The sequence below is a fragment of the Erinaceus europaeus genome, chromosome 19 (assembly GCF_950295315.1).
Source record: "Erinaceus europaeus chromosome 19, mEriEur2.1, whole genome shotgun sequence".
In the NCBI taxonomy this organism is placed as follows: domain Eukaryota; kingdom Metazoa; phylum Chordata; class Mammalia; order Eulipotyphla; family Erinaceidae; genus Erinaceus; species Erinaceus europaeus.
In genome coordinates this window covers 1,327,610-1,336,016 of record NC_080180.1, presented here as the reverse complement: position 1 = coordinate 1,336,016, position 8,407 = coordinate 1,327,610, and the positions used below count along the sequence as shown (strand labels likewise).

Below are 8,407 nucleotides of genomic sequence, written 5' to 3'. Positions count from 1 at the left end.
TGGCAGGGGTAGACAGCATAATGGTTATACAAACAGATTCTCATGCCTGAGGCTCCAAAGTTCCAGGTTCAATCCCCTGCACCACTATAAGCCAGATGAGCAGTGCTCTGGTAAAAAATAAAAAATAAAATAAATAAATAAATAAATAAAAGAAATTTAGAAAAAAATAACATGCAACTAGGAAACAAAGAGTGTTGCAGTGGGGCAAATCCTCACAGACTGACCTCTCAGGCCACCACCCCTCAAGGTGACCTGGTCCCAGTGCCAGCTGTATGCAGGGGTGCTGAGGGAGGGGAGGAGGACTCTGGGTCAGGATGGGGCGGCCTGGGTGTGGCGGGGACATGGGGGAGCCTGAGGCAGTGGGACCCAGGCTTGGGGTGTGCTGAGGCTGAGGAGGAAGTGGCTTTGTGGCGGGGTGGGGCAGGTGCAGGAGAGGGCTGAGCAGGGCTCGAGGCTGGCCACGAGAGCAGGAAGGAAGGCCGCTGAGGTGAAGAAATGAATCCCCCCGCTTGTCTTCTGGAACTTGTCTGCCATTTTCTGGAAAGGAAGAATCAGAAAGAGGCAGGCTCCCTGGCGTCACGGACCTGGGCTCATTCCCTCTCAGCATTTTTAATTTTGGTGGGAGAAGATGTCCCCACTGTCTTCAGGTCATACCAGGTTCTAATGTGTCCTCACCACCCCCCAAAGGAAAAAAAAATAAAACAAAACTTGGGTTGTGTAACCAGCGTTATTTCCACAGGCCGCTGAAGTAACGCCGCTCCCAGTGCTCTCGAAATCCTGCCCATGTGACAGGATTATTGTTTACTGGCCCGGGAACAAAACAGCAGGGACAGAATAGCCCCCTATTCTGTGGAGACCCCAGCCCCCAGGGTAGCTTCAGGGTCCTGAAGACGGGGGTGATCGGCTTCCAGGGTGCACCTGGGCTTGGTGCCCTAGTCCTGCCTCTGTCTTCTGTGCCAGTGTAGACGGATGACCCGCTCAAGCCTGTGCCACGGTACCCTGGGAGATGCACCCCACACAAACAGGAAGCAAAAGTCAGCAGAGCACAGGGGTTCAAAAGGCAGGTTTCTTCAGCGGAAACCCCTCCTGCCCTCAGAATCTCACTGGTCTGATCTTTCGCTCACCTGTCTGTGCTCTAGGGGAAAAGACTTTCCTCACCACACTTGAACCAGGCTATCTTTTTTTTTTTTTTTTTTTTTTTGTCTCCAGGGTTATTGCTGGGGCTTGGTGCCTGCATTACTAATCCGTTGTTCCTGGAGGCCATTTTTTCCTTTTGTTGCCCTTGTTGTTTATTATTATTATTATTATTGTCACTGCTGTCATGTTGTTGGATAGGACAGAGAGAAATGGAGAGAGGAGGGGAAGATGGAGAGGGGGAGAGAAAGACAGACACCTGCAGACCTGTTTCACCACTTGTGAAGCGACCCCCCTGCAGGTGGGGAGTTGGGAGCTCGAACCAGGATCCTTGAGCTGGTCCTTACACTTTGTGCCATGTGCACTTAACCCGCTGTGCTATCACCCAGCCCCTGCCAGGTTGTAATTTTTATAATATATATATATATATTTTTTTTTTTTCAGGTATGAAAGAATTAAGAACTGTATTTGTTCTGAGCCCTGGCCTTCCCACTAAGCAGAGCTGTGGCTTTTAACCTCTCGGCACTGGGCCTATGCTCCATGAAGAGTCTGCACATTCAAATTCCACCCTCACAGCGGGTTAAGTGCACATGGCACAAAGCGCAAGGGTAGATGAAAGGATCCGGGTTTGAGCCCCCGGCTTCCCACCAGCAGGGGGTTGCTTCGAAAGCGGTGAAGCAGGTCTGCAGGTGTCTAACTTTCTCTCCCCCTCTCTGTCTTCCCCTCCTCTCTTCATTTCTCTCTGTCCTATCCAACAACAACAATACCTATGACAACAAAAACAACTACAACAAGCACAACAAGGGCAACAAAATGGGAAAAATGGCCTCCAGGAGCAGTGGATTCGTAGTGCTGGCACCGAGCCCCAGTGAGAACCCTGGGAGCAAAAAAAAAAAAAAAAAAAAAATCCACCCTCCCCCAAGGGGCTGAGTAAGGGGCTCAGCTGGTAGAGTGCACACCTTGCCCAAGGTGACCAGCACACTGGGGGAGCTCTCCAGCCGGTGGAGTGATGCTGTGGGGTTTCTCCTCTCTGTGTGTCTGTCTCCCCCTCCTGCCTATCTTTCTGTTTCTCTGTTTTTGTTAAGAAATAACAAAACAAATTTCAAAAAATCAGATAGGAGGCCACTCAGTGGTGTTATTTTTTACTATTTATTAATTGAGGTCCTGGCTGCATTCGCCACATTTAACAAACAAAACAAAACAAAACAAAAGGGAAGACTCGGGAAATAGTATAATGCTTCTGCAAAAAGGTTTTCATGACTGAGGCACTGAGTCCCAGGTTCAATCCCCAGCACCACCATAAGCCAGAGCGGAGTGGAGCTCTTGTCCAGACAAATAAGCAGGGTGCCAGAAGTGGCCTGCCTGGTAGAGCTCACAGGTTACATGCTCTAGGACCCAGGTCTGAGCTCAGGGACACTACAGGGGAAACCCTGCAGGTGGGGAAGCTTCAGGAACGGGGAGAGGTGACCCCCTTCCTGCCTCTGTTTCTCAACCTCTATCTAAAGAAACGTACATGACCTCTAGGAGCATTGGAGCTGTGCACTAAGCCCCAGAGATATAAATAAAAAACAAATCTAGCAATGAAATTTACCCAACTTTACAGGGAAAAAAAAGTCATGGGAGTGGAGGGGAAGGTGGATAGCATAATGGTTATGCAAAATGACTCTCATACCTGAGGCTCCAAAGTCCCAGGTTCAACCTCCCAAATCACCATAAGCCAGAGTTTAGCTGTGCTCTGGTTAAAAAAAAAAAAAAAAAAAAAAAAAACTTTAAAAAGAAAAAAAAAAAGTCAAAATCAGATGTGGGGTAGAGGGACTCAGCCCTCTCCCCAAATAGCTGAAACCAACTTCACTCTCCTCTTTCCATATCGGCACCATTCCCTCAGGGTTGTTTTTTTTTTGTAGTTATTTTTATATCTTATAAGGTAGAGAGAAATTAAGGAGGTCAGATGGTGGCACACCTGGTAAAGGGCACATATGACAGTGCACAAGGATCTGGGTTCAAGCCCCTGCTCCCCATCTGCAGGGGAAAAGCTTCAAGAGTGGTGAAGCAGGGCTGCAGGTCTCTCTCTCTCTCTCTCCTTTTCCCCTCTCAGTTTCTCTCTGTCTCTATCCAGTAATGCATAAAAAAAAATTAAAAAGAGAGAGGAATTGAAGAGGGGAAGATAGAGATGAGGAGAGAAAGAGAGAGACCTGCAGCCCCGCTTCACCGCTCAGGAAGCTTCTGCCCCTGCAGGTGGGGACCAGTTCTTGAAGCTGGGTTCTCGCACAAGGTGAAGTGTGCGCTCTACCAGCTGTGCCACCGCCTGGTCCCTAGACCGAACTTTTTTTTTCTTCTTGCTCCTGGAGGCTCTGTGCACTTGTGAGATCCCACCGGTGCTGACTCTTCTCTTCTTTTCAATTTCAGACAGAGACAGAGAGGGAGAGACTGAGACACTTCAACGCCGCTCCAGGAGCCTCCTTCAGTGCAGGGGCCTGGGGCTCGCACCTGGGTCCTCGAGTTCGGCTGGCCAGGTGTGACTGCAAGGGCAGCTCTCTCCCACCTCTGGGCCTACTCAAATAGAGAAGGAAAGAGAGAGCAGGGGTAGATAGCATAATGGTTATACAAGCAGACTCTCATGCCTGAGGCTCCAGAGTCCCAGGTTCAATCCCCTGTACCACCATAAGCAAGAGCTTAGCAGTGCTCTGGTAAAAAGAGAGAGGGGGGGAGAGGGAGAGGGAGAGAGAAAGAAGAAGGAGGAGGAGGAGGAGAGGAGAAGGAGGAGAAAGACCAAGGACTAGTTTAGACAGAGAAGGGGAGAGAGATGCCATGGTACCCACCTTTCAGGTCGCCAACCTGGTCCTCACATTGGCAAGGTGTGTACCCTACCTGGTGAGTGAGCATCTCTCTCAGCCGACCTATATACATGTCTGAGATGTGCTTACTGGCTGAGAAAGCAGATGGAGCCCCTCCGCCATGGGTGGCTGGTCTCACTGCTCCGGCACTGGCCCCTCTGGCACATGTGCTGCGCTGGGGTCCCAGCTCAAGCCCAGCGCCTCATCCCTGCCACCGTCCACCGGGACGGGGCGGTCGACTTCTTCAAGGAATCTTGGAGAAAAGGCTGAGAGAGGGTGCCTGAGAGCTTTCCCCGTGACAGGGGTTGAGAAGGCAGGAGGAGACCACAAGAAAGGGCAGGGCCGTCTGTCCCGTGAAGCCATCTGTCTGTCCCTTACATGGTGGGGTGGCTGGGAGGTTTCGGCGCTGCCCCCCAGCCTCACAGGCCTGGATGGCCCTGAAGCAGGTGTGCCCGCCCGCTGGCCCACGGAGAACACAGGCCCAGCCCAGGGATGAGCTCGGGCCCTCCTCGAGTTGCCCACTTTGGGGCCCACTTTGCCTGGAGGTGACTTGGAGTCTCTGGAATCTGCCATGGTGACTCTCCCCTGGTCCCCACGGGCCGACTCAGAGGTTTGGGACAGTCACAAGAAAGGCCGACATTGACCCCCCAGGACAGGTGAGGGCCAGACGGTTCCCAGAGATACAGGAACTGGGCTCCACACTGTGACAACGGGTTGGCAGAGTTCATCCAGCAGAGCCCTTGGTGGCAAGGCCCTGGGTACGAGCCCCAGCACCACATGGTAGCACCACGGATGGCGCCAGGGCAACACCATGGGTGGGGCAGTGGTGTTGTGGTCTCACTGGTGCATCCCGTGAGTACCCATTCATTGGGGAAACTGACGATCCTTCCTAGCCGACTGAATCCACATGGATCCCAGTCACTTTCAAAGCCAGCAACAAGCAGCTCCTGACAGCTTTCAACCTGACGCTGTTGACTGGCTACGGAAGAAGGGCAAACGCTAGAAGAAGAAGAACTGTCTTTAATTTAATTGTTATTAGTGATTTTGTAAATCACTAATAAGGCAACAGGGGTACACCTCCACACTGTTCCCACCACCCGAATTCTGTGTCCCCACTCCTTCCACTGGGCTACGGCGGTTCTGCCAAGGCTGCAGATGTGGGCTGACTATTGTTTCTAGGTCTGTCTAGATTTGCCTAGATCTGCCTTTTAGTTCTTCCTATGGTCTCACTTTCTCTTCCTTTCCAAGTGACACATAAACCTATTATGACATCCAAATATCCCTCCCTTTTTCAAATGTTTTGTTTATTTATTTATTTATTTTAAAAAATGTATTCATGAGAAAGATAAGAGGAGAGAAAGAGCCAGACATCATTCTGGTACAAGTGCTGCCAGGGACTGAACTCAGCACCTCATGCTTGTGAGTCTAATGCTTTATCCACTGTGCCATCTCCCAGACCACTCCATCCCTTCTCTCTCTCTCGTTGTCTCTCTCTCTCTCTCTCTCTCGTTGTCTCTCTCTCTCTGCACCAGGGCATCTCCAGATGGTTCAGCGTTACTTTGGTATCTCTTCCCCCCTCTCTCCACCCCCCTCTGTCAGTCTCCTGTCTCTTGTTCTCTCAAAACAAGTCAATGGTTTAAGACTTGACCTCTCTGCAGTTTGAGCAGCCCAGGTGCACAGCCCCACTCCACTCAGAGCATCAGGAGAGAGGGTAGGGGTAGGGGTGGGGGCAGAGGACAGAGGCCCACCTGGTATCATGGCAGTGGCCTGAGGTCCAGGCCGCTTCAGCCACAGTCTGTCCCCGTGACCCGGGACCTTTCCAGACCACGTGAGGGGAAAGGGTGGGTGAGGGTTGGCTGTCCGACCTTGGCCCCCAGGTCTGCCCAGGCCTAGGATGGGGGGCGGAACACGGGCCCCCGGCGCGCCTGGCACCGAGAAACCGTCCTTTTGTGTCTGCGGGTTGTGTGTGCAGTTCTGCTCATGTGACGGAGCTATTTCAGGAGGGTAAATATTGCCGCGGAGCCGGGAGGCCGGCGACCTGAAATGTCACTGTGCCCCTCTCTCCCCCATCTGTCCTCATGGAGGCTGGCCTCCCGGGCGGGCACCTGTGGGCTGCATTCAGCTCTGCTCAGTGCTTGGTGCCTTTTTCATCCTGTGACAGTCTGGGTCGGCCCACGGAAGGAGGAAGAGACAGGGCCTGGGGCGTGGGTGCAGACCTTGAGGAGGGAGGCAGGGGGGGAGGAGGGAGCCCAGGGCACCCTGGAGGGGGCTGGGAGAGCCTGCAGCCTCCCAGGCTGCTTCCGGAGCTGCTGCCTGGTCTGTAATTACAGTCAACACCCCCCTGCCTTCCTCTGTACAGACAGCAAGCTCAGCCCAGCTGAGCCGGGGCGGGGGCGGGCCCCACACCAAGCACCCGGGGTTTGGGTTCCAGAGACAGCAGCAAGCAGGCCTGGGGCCTGGAGCTGAGCTAAGGCAGGTGCGTCTCCGGAGCCCTGGGAGGGGGCGGTCAAGGAGCTCTGGCTCTGGATACAGCTGCGGGGAAGAGAGTACTGGCCAGCACAGTGTTCCTGTGTCCGGGGCTCCATTTCCATTTCCTTTTATTTGTTGTGATGCCTGGAAATGAACTGGGCCTGGGGTCTGAGCAGCCTCCTGGGCTGGGGTTATATTCTCTGCTGTAGAGAGAGAAGTGGGGGGAGGCGATAGGGAAAGAGGAAACAGAGAGGGAGTTGGGGGGTGGCGCAGAGGGTTAAGTGCACGGGGCACAAAACTCAAGGACCGGCCTAAGGATCCCGGTTTGAGCCCCCAGCTCCCCACCTGCAAGGGAGTCACTTCACAGGCGGTGAAGCAGGTCTGCAGGTGTCTGTCTTTCTCTCCCCTCTCTGTCTTCCCCTCCTCTCTCCATTTCTCTCTGTCTGTCCAACAACGACAACATCAATAACAACAATAACTACAACCATAAAAAAAAAGGGCAACAAAAGGGAATAAATAAATAAATAAATAAATAAATAAATATTTTTTAAAAAAGAGGAAATAGAGAAAGGGAGAGACAGAGAGCAGACCTCACAGCACTGCCCAACTATTCATGGAGCTCCCCTGTGGTGCTGGGGCTCGAACCCAGCACCTTACACACAGCAAGGCAAGCACTGTTCCCTCTTTTTTTTTTTTAAATTCTTTTTTTTAATTTATTTTATTTTATTTATTTATTTATTCCTTTTGTTGCCCTTGTTGTTGTAGTTATTATTGTTGTTGTTGCTGATGTCATCGTTATTGGATAGGACAGAGAGAAATGGAGAGAGGAGGGGAAGACAGAGACGGGGAGAGAAAGACAGACACCTGCAGACCTGCTTCACCGCCTGTGAAGCGACTCCCCTGCAGGTGGGGAGCCGGGGGCTCGAACCGGGATCCTTATGCCGGTCCTTGTGCTTTGCGCCACCTGCGCTTAACCCGCTGCGCTACAGCCCGACTCCCACACTGTTCCCTCTAAGCTGTCTCTAGGTCACTGATTTGGTTTCTTTTCTTTCTGCACATGTACCACTTAATGCCCCTGGACACACCTGTATTCAGAGAGACAGGAGAGACAGGAGAGACACGGAGAGCTTGACACCATAGTTCTGAGCTTCCTCTAGTGCAGTGGGACTCCCTGTGTGTCACTGGGGTTTGACCCCTGGACTGTGCACTGGGCAAGGCGGTCGCCTCCAAGCTAGGCTATCTGTCCGGCCTTTTTCCGGTGTCTCAGTCACACACTCCTGGTCTCACTGCTCAGTCTCTGCCCTGCAGACTCTGCTCTCTCCCCACCCCAGCAAGCATGTCCTGTGATCTTGTGGGACCTGCTTTCCCCCCAGAGACCGTCTACCGACTGGAATGGACATGTCCACACGGGACGAGCACCACACAGAGCCTCCAGCCCTCCTGAGAAGCTCCCACGTTGGGTCAAGGGGAGACATCAGAGACACATGGCCGTGCTGGCAGAGGTGGGCGACCCCCTGAGTGAGGTGCAGGGACAGAGTGGAGAGATGGGGACTGAGAGATGGGGACTGAGAGATGGGGACTGAGAGACGGGGCTGAGAGATGGGGACTGAGAGACGGGGCTGAGAGACAGGGGCTGAGAGATGGGGACTGAGAGATGGGGACTGAGAGATGGGGACTGAGAGACGGGGACTGAGAGATGGGGACTGAGAGATGGGGACTGAGAGACGGGGCTGAGAGACAGGGGCTGAGAGATGGGGACTGAGAGATGGGGACTGAGAGATGGGGACTGAGAGATGGGGACTGAGAGATGGGGCTGAGAGATGGGGACTGAGAGACGGGGCTGAGAGACAGGGGCTGAGAGATGGGGACTGAGAGACGGGGCTGAGAGATGGGGACTGAGAGATGGGGCTGAGAGATGGGGACTGAGAGATGGGGACTGAGAGACAGGGGCTGAGAGATGGGGACTGAGA

At 53.1% G+C, this 8,407-nt stretch overlaps 1 long non-coding RNA gene across 1 annotated transcript; it reads right to left on the bottom strand.

The window, feature by feature from the left end:
* Nucleotides 1-2,266: 2,266 nt before the first annotated feature.
* On the bottom strand, nt 2,267-6,128 carry LOC132534585 (uncharacterized). Its single transcript, XR_009546286.1, has 2 exons — nt 5,717-6,128; nt 2,267-3,684 (listed from the first exon to the last, which is right to left on the bottom strand). It is a non-coding gene; the product is annotated as an uncharacterized LOC132534585 (long non-coding RNA).
* Between the last annotated feature and the right edge of the window lie 2,279 nt (nt 6,129-8,407).